This window comes from Pantherophis guttatus, chromosome 1, assembly GCF_059756535.1.
Source record: "Pantherophis guttatus breed Tessera chromosome 1, ASM5975653v1, whole genome shotgun sequence".
NCBI lineage: Eukaryota > Metazoa > Chordata > Lepidosauria > Squamata > Colubridae > Pantherophis > Pantherophis guttatus.
Genome location: NC_142063.1, coordinates 337,157,169 through 337,170,913, shown reverse-complemented (window position 1 = coordinate 337,170,913; position 13,745 = coordinate 337,157,169). Strand labels below are relative to the sequence as shown.

Here is a 13,745-nt window from a genome sequence, read left to right as displayed (position 1 = left end):
TAGGCAGATGGCTTATGTTGGCATTGGGGTTTGGGTTCATATTCTACTCTGGTGTTTCTCAACCTTGGCAATGTGAAAATGCATAGACTTCAACTCCCAGAATTCCCCAGCCAGCATGGCGGCTGGGGAATTCTGGGAATTGAAGTCCACATATCTTCAGGTTGTTGGGATTGAGAAACACTATTCTACTCACTGTTTTCGGAGGAATGGGATGAACATTGAATTGATTGCAGCAGGGTATCCTTGAGGGACATAAAAGTCAAGATGGCAAGTGCAATTATGTTATCAAAGGTAAAGGGTAAAGATTCCCCTCACACATATGTGCTAGTCGCAGGGTGGATAAAAATCAATGATTTTTTTAAAAAAATCAAAAAAATCAGTTTTTAATTTAAATCGGATTTTTTTTATTTTTATCGAATTTATTTTAATAAAAAACGTTTGGGGTAAAAATCTATCGTAAGATAGTTTTCTATTTAAGATACATAAATAATTTGGTTTATTGAGCATGAAATGGAGCTTAGTTATGTAGCATGAGGCTGTATATTCTGCAACACTGGGACTATCGGTGAGTCAACAGTGGATCAAAGGAGTAACAGAGATGACAGTTGCTCTTTAAAAATTATGATTTAAATCGAGTTGATTTAAATGAAGCCTTTTTACTAGTGATTTAAAGCATGATTTAAATTGTGATTTAAATCAACTCGATTTAAATCAAATCCACCCTGGCTAGTCGTTCCCGACTCTACGGGGCGGTGCTCATCTCCGTTTCAAAGCCGAAGAGCCAGTGCTGCCCGAAGATGTCTCCGGTCATGTGGCCGGCATGACTAAATGCCAAAGGTGCACGGAACTCTGTTACCTTCCCACCAAAGGTGGTCCCTATTTTTCTACTTGCATTTTTTACATGCTTTAGAACTGCTAGGTTGGCAGAAGCTGGGACAAGTAATGGGAGCTCATCCCGTTATGCAGGACTAGGGATTCGAACCGCTCAACTGCCGACTTTTCGATCGACAAGCTCAGCGTCTTAGCCACTGAGCCACCGCGTCCCTATGTTATCAAAGCCCCACCCTTTTTTACCTGTGTTGTGGCAGGCATAAAAAGGAGCAGGATATTGATTGCATGTTTATGGCCACTCTTGACTTTTCCCCCATCCCCACAGGCACGGTTGGATGAGCAAAATGCCATCAAACTGATGTTCTTCCTTTCTATGGTGGATTCCCAAAGACTAATGACCTGTCCCAAACATGGTTTCTTGGCCTGAATTGACTCTCTGACAACACCTTTGAAGTAGGGTTAACTTTGAGAGCTAACCAAAATGAATAAGGAGCACTGGCGACTAATTTCTTTTGTCTTCCCCTAAAAGGGGCTTCAAACTAGGTAATCGTGTTGGAAGCTACCCAAGAATGTTGAATTCTGACAATAGTTTTTCATGCAGTTGCCGCTGTTTGGATACTGCCAAGGCTGATGTGGATAAGATTGCTCTGGATATCGACTGCAACCCCGAGAACAATGAAAAACTTGGTCCCCTGCCCGTTTTTGGCTCGGTTTGCTTCATTAATATTTGATTGATCTCTTTAAAAACAAATTGAAACAATAGCAGTAGAGCTACAGCAGGTGGTTCCTAAGCAACACGGCCACTTCTGATGCCCACTCTTTTTTTCCAAAGCTTTATTAAGGATTTGGAAGCTGAGGCTGCTCCTTGGTATCCGTTGTGTTTCGTTGAAACCCTGTTGAAATACAAAATCTGGCAGCTGTCCCTTCCAAGACTTCTCTTCCCACTCATTTGACACACATTTTTTTCCTGTTTTCCATGCTCTACCTGTTTTCTAAAACATATATCAAATACGCTTTCATCATTGGCAATTAGATACGTTTGTGAGGTCTTTGGTGCTCTCTGAGCTTGGTTGTTTTCTGGAAGATGTCTCATTACCCGACTAGGTAACAACATCAGTGCCAGGGACATGTAATTTGTGGTACTTCTGATGCTGTAGGAGTTCAACTATAACATAATCAAGGAGGATGGGAGTTGTAATCCAACTGGGCTTCAGCTTGTGAAAACTGCCTACAGTTTGTCAGAGTAGAGTAGAGTAGAGTAGAGTAGAGTAGAGTAGAGTAGAGTAGAGTAGAGTAGAGTAGAGTAGAGTAGAGTAGAGCAGAATGAGAAGAAGAAGAAGAAGAAGAAGAAGAAGAAAAAGAAGAAGAGGAAGAGGAGGAGGAGGAGGAGGAGGAAAGACCTTGGAGGTCCAACCCTTGCTCAAGCAAGAGCCACTATGCCATTCCAGACAAATGGTTGTCCACTCTCTTCTTAAAAGCCTCCAGTGATGAAGCACTCACAACTTCCGAAGGCAAGACTGCTTAATTGTTCTCACTGGGTCCTCGACCTGTGACCATTCATTTAGTGACCACTCACAGTTAAGACAATGAAAAAAATGTCTTACGATCATCACAGTGTCCCCATGGTCACGTGATCAGGTATTTGGGTATTTGGCAACCAGCAGCTATTTATGGTGGTTGCAGTGTGCCAGTGTCTCATGATTGCCATTTGCCACCTTCCCAGCCTGTCTCTGACAAGCAATGCCAATGGTGGAAGCTGGATTTTTTTCAATGACTGTGGGATTCATGCTGACTGTGTCGAACATGGTCGTAAAATTGGGCATCAATCAGAATAGAGCTGAAAGGGACTTGGGAGGTCTTTTAGTCCAACCCCCACCCGCCCCCGTTCAAGCAGGAGAACCTATACCATTTCTGAGCAATCTCTTTTTGAAAACCTCCAGTGATGGAGCACCCATAATTTCTGAAGGGAAGCTGTTCCACTGGTTAATTGTCCTCACTGTTAGGAAGTTTCTCCTTAATTCCAGGCTGCTTCTCTCCTTGCTTAGTTGCCATCCATTGTTTCTTGTCTTCTGGTGCTTTGGAAAATCAGTTGACCCCCTCCTCTTTGTGGCAGCCCCTCAAATATTGGAATCCTGCTATCATGTCACCCCTAGTCCTTCTTTTCTCTAGACTAGCCATATCCACTTTCTCCCACCGTTCTTCATATGCTTTTGTCACAGGCCTTTAATAATCTTAGTTTGTCTTCTTCATTTTCCAAATGAATCTCTTAGAATCTGCCCCACTTAGAAGTGGAAGTTCTCCTCTCGATTGTGGTCATAAGTCAAAGACTACCTGTGTTTAGTAGCAGCAAGGTAGAAATTTAAGAGGACAAAGCTTCAGATTCAGTACTAAAAAAAAAGAGAGAGAAAATGGTTTGGAATGAAGAATGGGCCTAGAAAGTACCCATCAGTTTTCTTTTAAAGCAGCCACATCTTTTTACAACTGATGATAGCTGCAAAGGGCAATTATGCCATCTCGGAGTCTCGGTACCTCTGCCAGTTTGGCTTAGTGGTTAAGGTGCTTGGTCTAATCTCACTTTAGACATAATACAGTAGCTGGCTGGTTGACTTTGGGCCAGTCAACGAGACAGCGAGTTCTAATTCTGCCTTAGGCATGAAAGCCAGCTGGGCAGGGGTGGGTTTCAGGGGTGAAATCCAGCAGGTTCTGACAGGTTCTGGACAACCGGTAGCAGAAATTTTGAGTAGTTTGGAGAACCGGTAGCAGAAATTTTGAGTAGTTCGGAGAACTGGCAAATGCCACCTCTGGCTGGCCCCAGAGTGGGGTGGGAATGGGGATTTTGCAGTATCCTTCCCCTGAAGTGGGGTGGGAATGGGGATTTTGCAGTATCCTTCCCCTGAAGTGGGGTGGGAATGGAGATTTTGCAATATCCTTCCCCTGCCAAGCCCTCCAAGCCACGCCCACCAAGCCACACCACGCCCACCAAGCCATGCCCACAGAACCAGTAGTAAAAAAATTTGGATTTCACCACTGGTGGGTTCTACTTACCTTTACTACCGGTTCGCAACGGGATCATGCGTGCTCGCTTCACTCACATGCGTGCCGCAATTCTGTGCCTGCGCAGATCGTCTATGATGACATCCGGGTGGGTGGGCGGGGCCTCCCACCGGTTTTACTACCAGTTCGCAAGCACTGGACCGAACCAGAGGCAACCCACCACTGGAGCTGGGTGTCTTTGGGCTACTCATTCCTTTTCAACCCAACCTACCTCACAGGATTGGTGTTGTGGGAAAAAGAAGAGGAAGAAGTAGTATTAGGTGTGTTCACTACCTTGTGTTATTTATAAAATAATGAGGGTGGAATATAAATAAATAAATGCATCCCAACTCTGCAATTACAGGTGAAACAAAATGAAAATAATCCAGAGGTGAAGAATTCTGGAGATGGGTGGAAAAGGGATGAGTTGAGCTTGGCAGTAACACAGATGTCAAGATGGACCCCACCGGTCTTTTTGGTGCCCACCATATTTCCTAAAATGCTCCTCCAATATTTGGATAGCTGTGCAGAATTTCTTGTGCGTTGTGGTTGCTCCTCATGACTGATTTGTATGTGTAGCGTGCATGAGATTTACTTGAAGTACATTTCTCTTTTTAGCATGAAAAAATACCACAAAACAGTATGGCTGGCTAGGGAATTCTGGGAGTTGAAGTCCACAAATCTTAAAATTGCCAGGGTTGGACACTCCTGCTGTAAAGTCTTACCTAACAATAAAAATGGGAAGTTGCTGTCTTTGGGTTTACACTATAAAAAGGTTCAATATGAAAGAAAAGAAAGTCAGGAGGAAAAAAAAAAATTAACTCCACTACTAATTCTAAATATTTAATCAACAGCAGCAGTGGTCAAAATTAGTGGAAGTGAGCGGTGAAGGAGAAAGGCCAAAAGACTAATACCTCTGGAATTGATGCTTTTAAGGCTGTTCCTTTTAGACCTTTATTTCTGATATTGACTTTTCTGGACAACAATATTATAAATGAGAGATCACTAACCCAAATACAATAACAATGAGTGGAGATAACCTTTTTATACAATAACTGCAATTTTACATTCCGTGCAACCAAATATTTTTTTCTTTCTCCTCAACTTTTGAACGCAAGCAAGATGCCTGAGCTGTATTAACACCTCTGCAAATCATTGTGTCAGTTTTAGTTCCTTATTGCAGCAATAAAACTCAAAGCAATTTTTGGAGAGCAGGCCTAGTTTGGCAACAAGCGATCATTTTGTTTGTGACAGCAATTTGATTTGGGATTGATTTTAAAGAGGATCCACCCAATGTGTGTCGATCTGCAATTTAAATTGATGTATTTGAGGCAAATCCTTTCCAACTAGCATTGGAAAGCATTGTTTTAAAGGAGGCCTCTCATCATTCCTTCATAGAGGAGGGCTGGGGTTAGATTTCTGCATTGATTCAGGGAAATTAAAATTGTTTGGGGGAGCTGAGGCTCATGGCCCAGGGAATGCTGGTTGAATTTGGGCTCTTGTTGGTCTGATGAATGAAGGTGAATATATGTGTCCCAGGATGATGTTGCAGGATCCACTCTTGGTCGGTTATTGGGACTTTGTCTTCCGAGCTTTCGGGCTCATGCAGGGGCTCATCCTCAGGATGTCAGCGTTCCAGAAACCCCCCCCACTCCAAGTAAAAACTCTGAAACAAGCATTTTTCAAAGTTCTATTTACTAGAATAGGTAAACTGGCACATCTGGGAAAACCCGAATCTGAGAGGTCCGGGTTTTCCCTCAGTAAATCAAAAAACCCCCAAAACCAGGGGTAAAATCCAGCAGGTTCTGACAGGTTCTGGAGAACCAGTAGCGGAAATTTTCAGCAGTTCGGAGAACCGGCAAATACCACCTCTGGCTGGCCCCAGAGTGGGGTGGGAATGGAGATTTTGCAATATCCTTCCCCCAGGAGGGGGAGGGAATGGGGATTTTGCAGTATCCTTCCCTTGCCACGCCCACCAAGCCACACCCACAGAACTGGTAGTAAAAAAAATTGGATTTCACCACTGCCCAAAACCATCCCCTCCCTCCTCAGTCGATCACATGCTCCAACCACCATCCATCCCATCTTGAGACATCACTCCCACCACTCCTTCTCCAGATGCAGGATCGGCTTGACCTTGACCGACAGGAAGAATGCTATTATGTCTAAAGAAACCCCTCTACTAAATCCCCCCTCCTACTTTCCCACACATGAGAAGGTAGCAGCATGGAAGCTTCCGGTCTAATATAGCTTCCAAAGCTGACACAGGGACCTTCTCTCTGGCAGATTATGTACTTTGGACTATTCTGTATGTGGTATCTATATGGTGCCTGTTGTGTATGACTTTTTATATGTATATTGAGGCGTTGATGGCTGGTTAAGTCTTTGGCTGTTGTTTCCTTGTGCTGCTAAGCCTTCTCCTCCTAAGCACTTGATAAGCTGGGAGTAAATTAGCACTCCTATTGATTCACGAGAGGCCAGGCTTCAATCACTTTCCTGGCTGTTTTTGTGCCTGCTCTTCCAACAATCTTAGTAGCTGCATTGTATTGGTCTTGTTGGTCAGGATGAAGGGCAGAATTAAATAGAAAGAGCAATAGCATTTAGGCTTATAGACTGCCCAATAGCGCTTTTCAGCACGATCTGGGCAATTTGTGATGTAGAAGCATTATTTGTACATTGCCCCCAACAATGTGGATTCTCACAACCTCAGAAGGATGGAAGGCTGAGTCAACCTTGAGCCCCATCAGGATTAAATGCCAGGTTGTGGGCAGAGTTTGCCTGCAATATTGCATTTTAACCACTGCGCCATCAGGGCTTCTTAAATAGAGTAGAGGGGGGCAGCCTTGACTTAGAGTGCCTTTGTCTGCAACATGAGAACAATGGCGGAAGTACAGGTAGTCCTTGGCTTATGACAATTCAGTTAGCAGCTGTTCAAAGTGACACCACCACTGAAAAAAAGTGATTTTTGACCAGTCTTCACATTTACGACCATTGCAGCATCCCTCACAATCATACGATCAAAAATTCCAGTGTTTGGCATATATTTATGATGGTTGCAATGTCCTAAAGTCATGTGATTGCCATTTGTGACTTCCCAGCTGGCTATATGACAAGCAAAATCAATGGGGAAGTTGGATTTGCTTAACGACCGCATAATTCATTTAACAATTGTAGGGATCCATTTAACAACTGTGGCAAAAAGGTTTTAAAACCATGCCTGATTTCCTGAACAGCTGCCTTGCTTAGCAACAAAAAATCTGGTCCCAATTGTGGTCGTAAGTCGAGGACTACCTATATGAGTCTTAATGTCTGCAGGTCATCAGGATGCTAATTGCTAGATAAATATTCTAGACAAGAAATATGTCTTATTGAAACACTTAGAAGTAGTTCTTGACTTATGACCGGTCACCTAGTATCTGAAGTTGCCATTTACCTGAAAAGGGGGAGTTATGACTCAGATTTGAAGTGCTGATGGCCATGTTTCCCCCACCCCCATTCCTGTGGTTACATGATTGCATTTTGGGCACCCGGCCTGCATTTACGGCTTGTTTTCAGTGTTTGCAATCATGTGATTGTGATTTACAACATTGTTTTGTCTGAAAGGAGGCATTTTCAAGCAGGTGAAAGGATATGCTGAAGTGGTCTTTAAGCTTTCTGTGAGTTGCCTCCCTCCTTCCCTCTGTAGAAAAACGTAGCAAGCTAGCTAATTGGATTTTCAATCTCTTAGAGGATTAAGTTAGATTAACTCAACAATACATAATCAAACCCCCGCTCCTTCCCTCCTGCCTGGTTTCCCCAAGCTCTGTAGATCTCTTGGCAGAAGAAATTCTTTGCATATAAAAAAAATTCCTGGGTTTCAAGTCCAACTTGTGAATAGATTTTGACAGAAATCCTACAATACCACTATCCTAAAATACTTACTTGGAAGAATTGGCATACGAGTCATTGAGTTTACCTGATGGACTGGAAAACACAGCACAATTATCGTGGTTCACCAATTATTGCCTATCGAACTCCTGTTATTGTATACAGATGGTCCTAGGCTTACAACCATTCATTTAAAGATCATTTTAAGTTGCAACAGGACTGAACAAAGTGACTTATGACCGGTCCTCGCACTGAAGACTATTGCATCGTCCCCCCATGGTTACAGAATCAAATGCTTGGCAACTTGCATATATTTATGAGATTTGCAACGTCCCAGAGTTATGAGACTGCAATCTTTCCAGAGAGCTTCCAACAAACAAAGTCAGTGGGGGAGGCCAGATTTGCTTAACAACCGCATGATTCACTTAATGACTGTGGCAAAAAAGTTCATACAATCTGGCATGACTCACTTAACGACTGCATTACTTAGTAATGGAAATTCTGGTCCCAATTGTGGCTTCATGTTGAGGATTGTAATTCAACTCACTCCTCATTCACAGTAACTGAGTGACTACATATCCAATGGTTTGATTGGCTGCCTATGAAGTGGGTTGGCAGCTTCTCTTTTCTGACTTTCAGGATTCTGCTTATGTAGCTTTATAATAAAGTAGAATTATCTCATCTTGTTTCTCTTGCCTGGTCTACTTTGGAAGGCTGACATTGATTGACTTTCATACTTCCTCTGATATATCTAATCCTATCTATCATCCATCCATCTATCTATCTATCTATCTATCTATCTATCTATCTATCTATCTATCTATCTATCTATCTATCTATCTATCTATCTATCTGTATTTCCCCAAAAATAAGACCCTGTCTTATATTTTTTTGAACCCCGAAATAAGCGCTTTGCCTTATTTTGGGGGAGGTCTTATTATTTTGGGGCGCGTGGAGCAAGATGGGGCTCCTTTTGCCGTCTTACCTGATTTCCAGCTCTGTATTTAAATATTTTTGGGGAGGGCTTATTTTCAGAGGGAGGCTAATTTTAGCGCATGCACTCAAAAGCCTGATTGGGCTTATTATCAGGGGATGTCTTATTTTTGGGAAAACAGGGTATCTATATCTAGAGAGAGTTAAGAGAGAAATAGATAGATAGATAGATAGATAGATAGATAGATAGATAGATAGATAGATAGATAGACAGACAGACAGACAGACAGACAGACAGACAGACAGACAGACAGACAGACATAGAGATTAAGGTCTGTCTATCTATCTCTGTTCGTCCGTTCATCATCTATCTATCTATCTATCTATCTATCTATCTATCTATCTATCTATCTATCTATCTATCTATCTATCTATCTATCTATCTCTTTCTCTCTCTGTTTGTCTGCCTGCCTGCCTATCTAGCTCTCTGTCTGTCCGTCCATCCATCCACCCACCAATCCATCCATCTTGATAAAGAGATTTAACGAGGTGAAACACCTGGTTAGACCCAGCCATTTCCACTTGTCTGAGAAACCTTCTTTCCCTGCAGCAGACTTTCTGCCATTCCAATGTGTATCAATACTTTTGAGTGTAACTCCTTAAGACTGAGAAGCCAACAAAGGTCAGTCATCTTTCAATTCAGATTCTCATCTAGAGAGCCTAGCTGGCATTGAGTAGTATGAGAATGCTTGGGGCAAAACTTTGGTTGAATTCTTAAGTGTTGGAGCTTTTACAACTTCTGGAGGCAAGCTGTTCCACTGATCAATTGTTCTCACTGTCAGGAAATTTCTCCTTAGTTCTAGGTTGGATCTCTCCTTGATTAGTTTCCATTAATTGCTTCTTGTCCTGCCATCAGGTACTTCAGATAAATTGTCCTACCCTACTTTTGACAGCTTCTCAAATATTGGAAGACTGCTATGATGTCACCCCAGTCCTATTTGTTAGACTGCACACAGCCAGATCCTGCAACTGTTCATCGAATGTTTTAGCCTCCAGCCCCCTAATAATCTTTGTTGCTCTTCCCTCAACATCTTTTTTATATCATGGTGACCAGAACTGTATGCAGTATTCCAAGCATGGTCTTATCAAAGCAATATATAGAAGTACTAATATTTCACATGATCTTGATTGGTCCTGTGACCAATCCATTTTACGACCCTCATGACTTACAGTTGTGATGGACAAGCTCCATTACATTCATAAGTTGAGCATTACCGTGTCTTGGAGAACTTCAGAACATCCCAGTCTAGTCAATTAGTTCCCAGCTGTTTTTTGATGGAGTGCCATCTTTTGTCCCTCACTTTATCATCTTCCTCAGCTGTGGAATTTAATGGGAGCTGCCTGGTTTTATATTTTTCAGAGCTAGCCCTGTGTGGCCTATGTTTTTGTCAATATTTATTGACTGCCGTTTACCACTGGCCATCTGCTGCAAACATTGTGCCATTAAATTTCATTCCAGTTCTTTGATTAAAGTTAATCCTGGTGGGGCTGGTAATTAACCAAAAAACCCACTCCTATCATTCGGCAAAGAGAGATGTGTCTTCAGGCAGCAGTTGTCAGTATGGGTCAGAGTTGTGGTACAGTAAATGGATGTACAGAGGTGTCTTCTGTCCATCAAGTGGAGAGCAATGGCACCATCTACTCTTTCACCCCAGGCGCCCAAATATCTTAAGATGCCCCTGTAGGAAGAAAAATCCAGTCTGCTTCAAAACTGGGAAAAAGATATTGGAAATAAAATGGAGGCTGGCTGGTTGGAAAGAAAGTCTCTGTTTATTTGGTATCCAGAAACTTCAGTGACAGCATCATGTTTCTGGGGTGGCTGACAAAATGGCCGGGTGTGTGGATGGATCTTTAGAGGGTTCTGGGGTTTTGTGATTGAGTTGCTCCAGGTGGTTGTGCAGTGTAGTGAGCCTTGTGTCTTTTACTATTTCAATGATGGTAGGTTAATTCTATGATGTCCTAAAGGTCATGTCCTGTCCTTAGAATTTGGGTGGGGGAATGTAAATTCTTAATCCCATCAACTCCAGCCTGGGGGAGTTGGGCTGAAGGCGGTTTGTTTATGAATAGGCTGGCCTAGATTTCTTAATGGGTACAAAATATAAAGACCCCTTTAGAACCCTAAAGACTTCAGGCTTCTGCTTAAGGCAGCTTGAGTTTTCCTGTAGCAGGAAGACTGGGGCTGCTTTCTGCCTTTAAGAGCATGTTTTTCCATTTCTCCTATGGGGAAGTATTTTAGTATCCCCCAAAATATTTCATTCTCTAGGAGGGGGGGCTTCCCACACCATATTGATACTTTTTCTGACAAATTGGATTCATTTATTTTATTTTCTAAATAAATGTATATGTTGCCCATCTGCTAGAAGGAATTCTGGGCAAACTAGCAAAAATATTAAGCAAACACAATATAATTAGAACAAAGAACTCACAGACGTGTCGGTTGGGAAACCCTGGTCTAGTATATTTTATATGGAGTATTTTTTTTTCTAGTTTCATCTTGATTTTATCCACATTATCTCAGTTCAGACTTAGTTTACATATTATGCATTCCTAGTTTCCTAGTATGATTTTGATTGCTTATTTAGTATCCTATGACTATCACAAAATGTTGTATCTTATGATTCTTGATGAATGTATTATGTACACTGAGAGCATATGCACCGAAGACAAATTCCTTGTGTGTCCAATCACACTTGGCCATTAAAGAATATTCTATTCTATTCTATTCTATTCTATTCTATTCTATTCTATTCTATTCTATTCTATTCTATTCTATTCTATTCTATTCTATTCTATTCTATTCTATTCTATTCTATTCCATCCCATCCCATCCCATCCCATCCCATCCCATCCCATCCCATCCCATCCCATCCCATCCCATTCTTATAGCATTTACTTTATTATTTCGATTCTTAGCATCCACTTCAGCAGTTTTGACTATTTTCCTCTTTATCATGTGATTCCGCATGGCTGGCTGGGGAATTCTAGGAGTTGGCAGTCTACACAGCGTAAAGTTATTGAGGTTGAGTAACACAGGTCTATGCTGTTGTTTGGCCATCATATAGTTTCAGTTTCAAGTTGCAGTTTAGTGTCATACATGTCATGGATGCCAGGTAGCATTTGACATCCTATGACAGTCATCAAGATCCTGACAGGCATCCCATAACCGGTAGGTTCCCATGGTTTCAGTATAATTTTTGACTTTAGACATTTTTGGAGACTAAAATGGTTGTTGCAATCTTCATCATAGAAAGGGGACTACAATTTTGACTGTCACAAATGGTCGTATGTCAAGGACTACCCTGTTTCCCCAAAAATAAGACATCCCCTGATAATAAGTCCAATCGGGCTTTTGAGTGCATGCGCTAAAATAAGCCTCCCCCCTGAAAATAAGCCCTCCCTGAAAATATTTAAACGCAGAGCTGGAAATCAGGTAAGACAGCAAGAGGAGCCCCATCTTGCTCCACGCACCCCAAAATAATAAGATCTCCCCGAAAATAAGGCCAAGTGCTTATTTCGGGATTCAAAAAAATATAAGACAGTCTTATTTTCGGGGAAACACGGTACTTGTACTGGTATCAGAGGGAACTCTATGGAGCCATTTTAGGTTTAGAAGAGAAGGAGGAGGAGAAGTTCATTATAGATAAAACAATGAGATATATTTGCATCTTCCTCAGAAAGTAAGCAACTATGTTTTTTTCTCTTTGTAACCTTAGTCTCCAACTTCAGTACGAGAGCCAGAGATCAGGGATTCTTCATGTCCGAACTTGTGGAAAATTTGGAGGAATCCTTTGGTCTGAGCAACACTATATAAAATACTTCCCTCGAAATAAATTTCTCTTCTTTAATCACCTCTGTTATTGCTTAATACCTTGATACATGTAGTCCTCGACTTACAACAGCTCATTTAGTGACAGTTTAAAGTTAACAACGGCACTGAAAAATATGACTTATGACCGTTTTTCACAGTGATGACCTTTGCAGGGTTCCCAGGATCACATGATCAAAATTCAGACGCTTGGCAAATGGGTCCCAAGGTCATGTGATCAGCTTTTGTTACCTTCTGATGAGCGAAGTCAATGGAGAAGCCAGATTGATTTAACAATCGGATTACTTACTAACTGATCAACTTTGGTGATTCGCTTAACAACTGTGACCAGAAAAGTCGTAAAATGGGCAAAACTCACTTAACAACTGTCTTGCTCAGAAATTTTGGGCTCCATTGTGGTCAGAAGTCGAGGACTACTTGTAATTAAGAGGAGCATTTCTAATTTGGTTAGGCCAGGGATCTCCAACTTGGCAACTTTAAGCCTTGTAGACTTCAACTCCCAGAATTCCTCAGCCAGCAAAGCAAAGCAAAGCTGGCTGAGGAACTCTGGGAGTTGAAGTCTACAAGGCTTAAAGTTGCCAAGATTGGAGACCCCTGGGTTAGGCTGGTTAGGCCCCACCCCAAACAAAAATATTACTAGATAAACACAGCTAAATTAGGCCACATTAAGTTTGCATCCTAAAGAGTCCCAATCTTTTTCTGTGGTATATTTCTGAGGTAAACTGTTTTGGAAGGAGAAAGATTTTCTGCCTTTTTTTAAAGCAAAAAACCCCTATCTTTCCCTACGGATCATGGTTTTTCTGTTGCTTTATTGTTATTTTTTTAAGCTGCCAAAATGCCAGCTTGTTTGCTTAGAAATTGCTTGCTCTAATTGGCAGGCCAGACAGACCACTGTGGTTAGATCAGTCTGGAAAAGAAATGAAATTTATTTTATAACATTCTTTTCAGGAAGGGTGCAGAAATTTGTAGGGTAGACTGGGAACCAGGCTGTCTCTAAGATTTCCGTGCCCTTCCGTGCTGTGCATCTCTTTCTTGCTATTGCATTTTTTTAAAAAAAAATGTAATTGCAGATCAACCAAAGTTGTTCATAGATGGAATATTCTGTGGGTGTTAGGCACAAAGAGAGACATACAATTCAATTCAGTTGATAGCTTCAGAATTTAATACTTGGGCATATAAACGGTGAGATCAAAGA

General features: G+C 41.7%; 1 protein-coding gene across 10 annotated transcripts in view; it reads left to right on the top strand.

Annotated features, from left to right (window-relative positions):
* Positions 1-13,745, top strand: part of SGSM2 (small G protein signaling modulator 2) — a 136,057-nt gene that overhangs the window by 55,228 nt on the left and 67,084 nt on the right. The window lies entirely within an intron of this gene.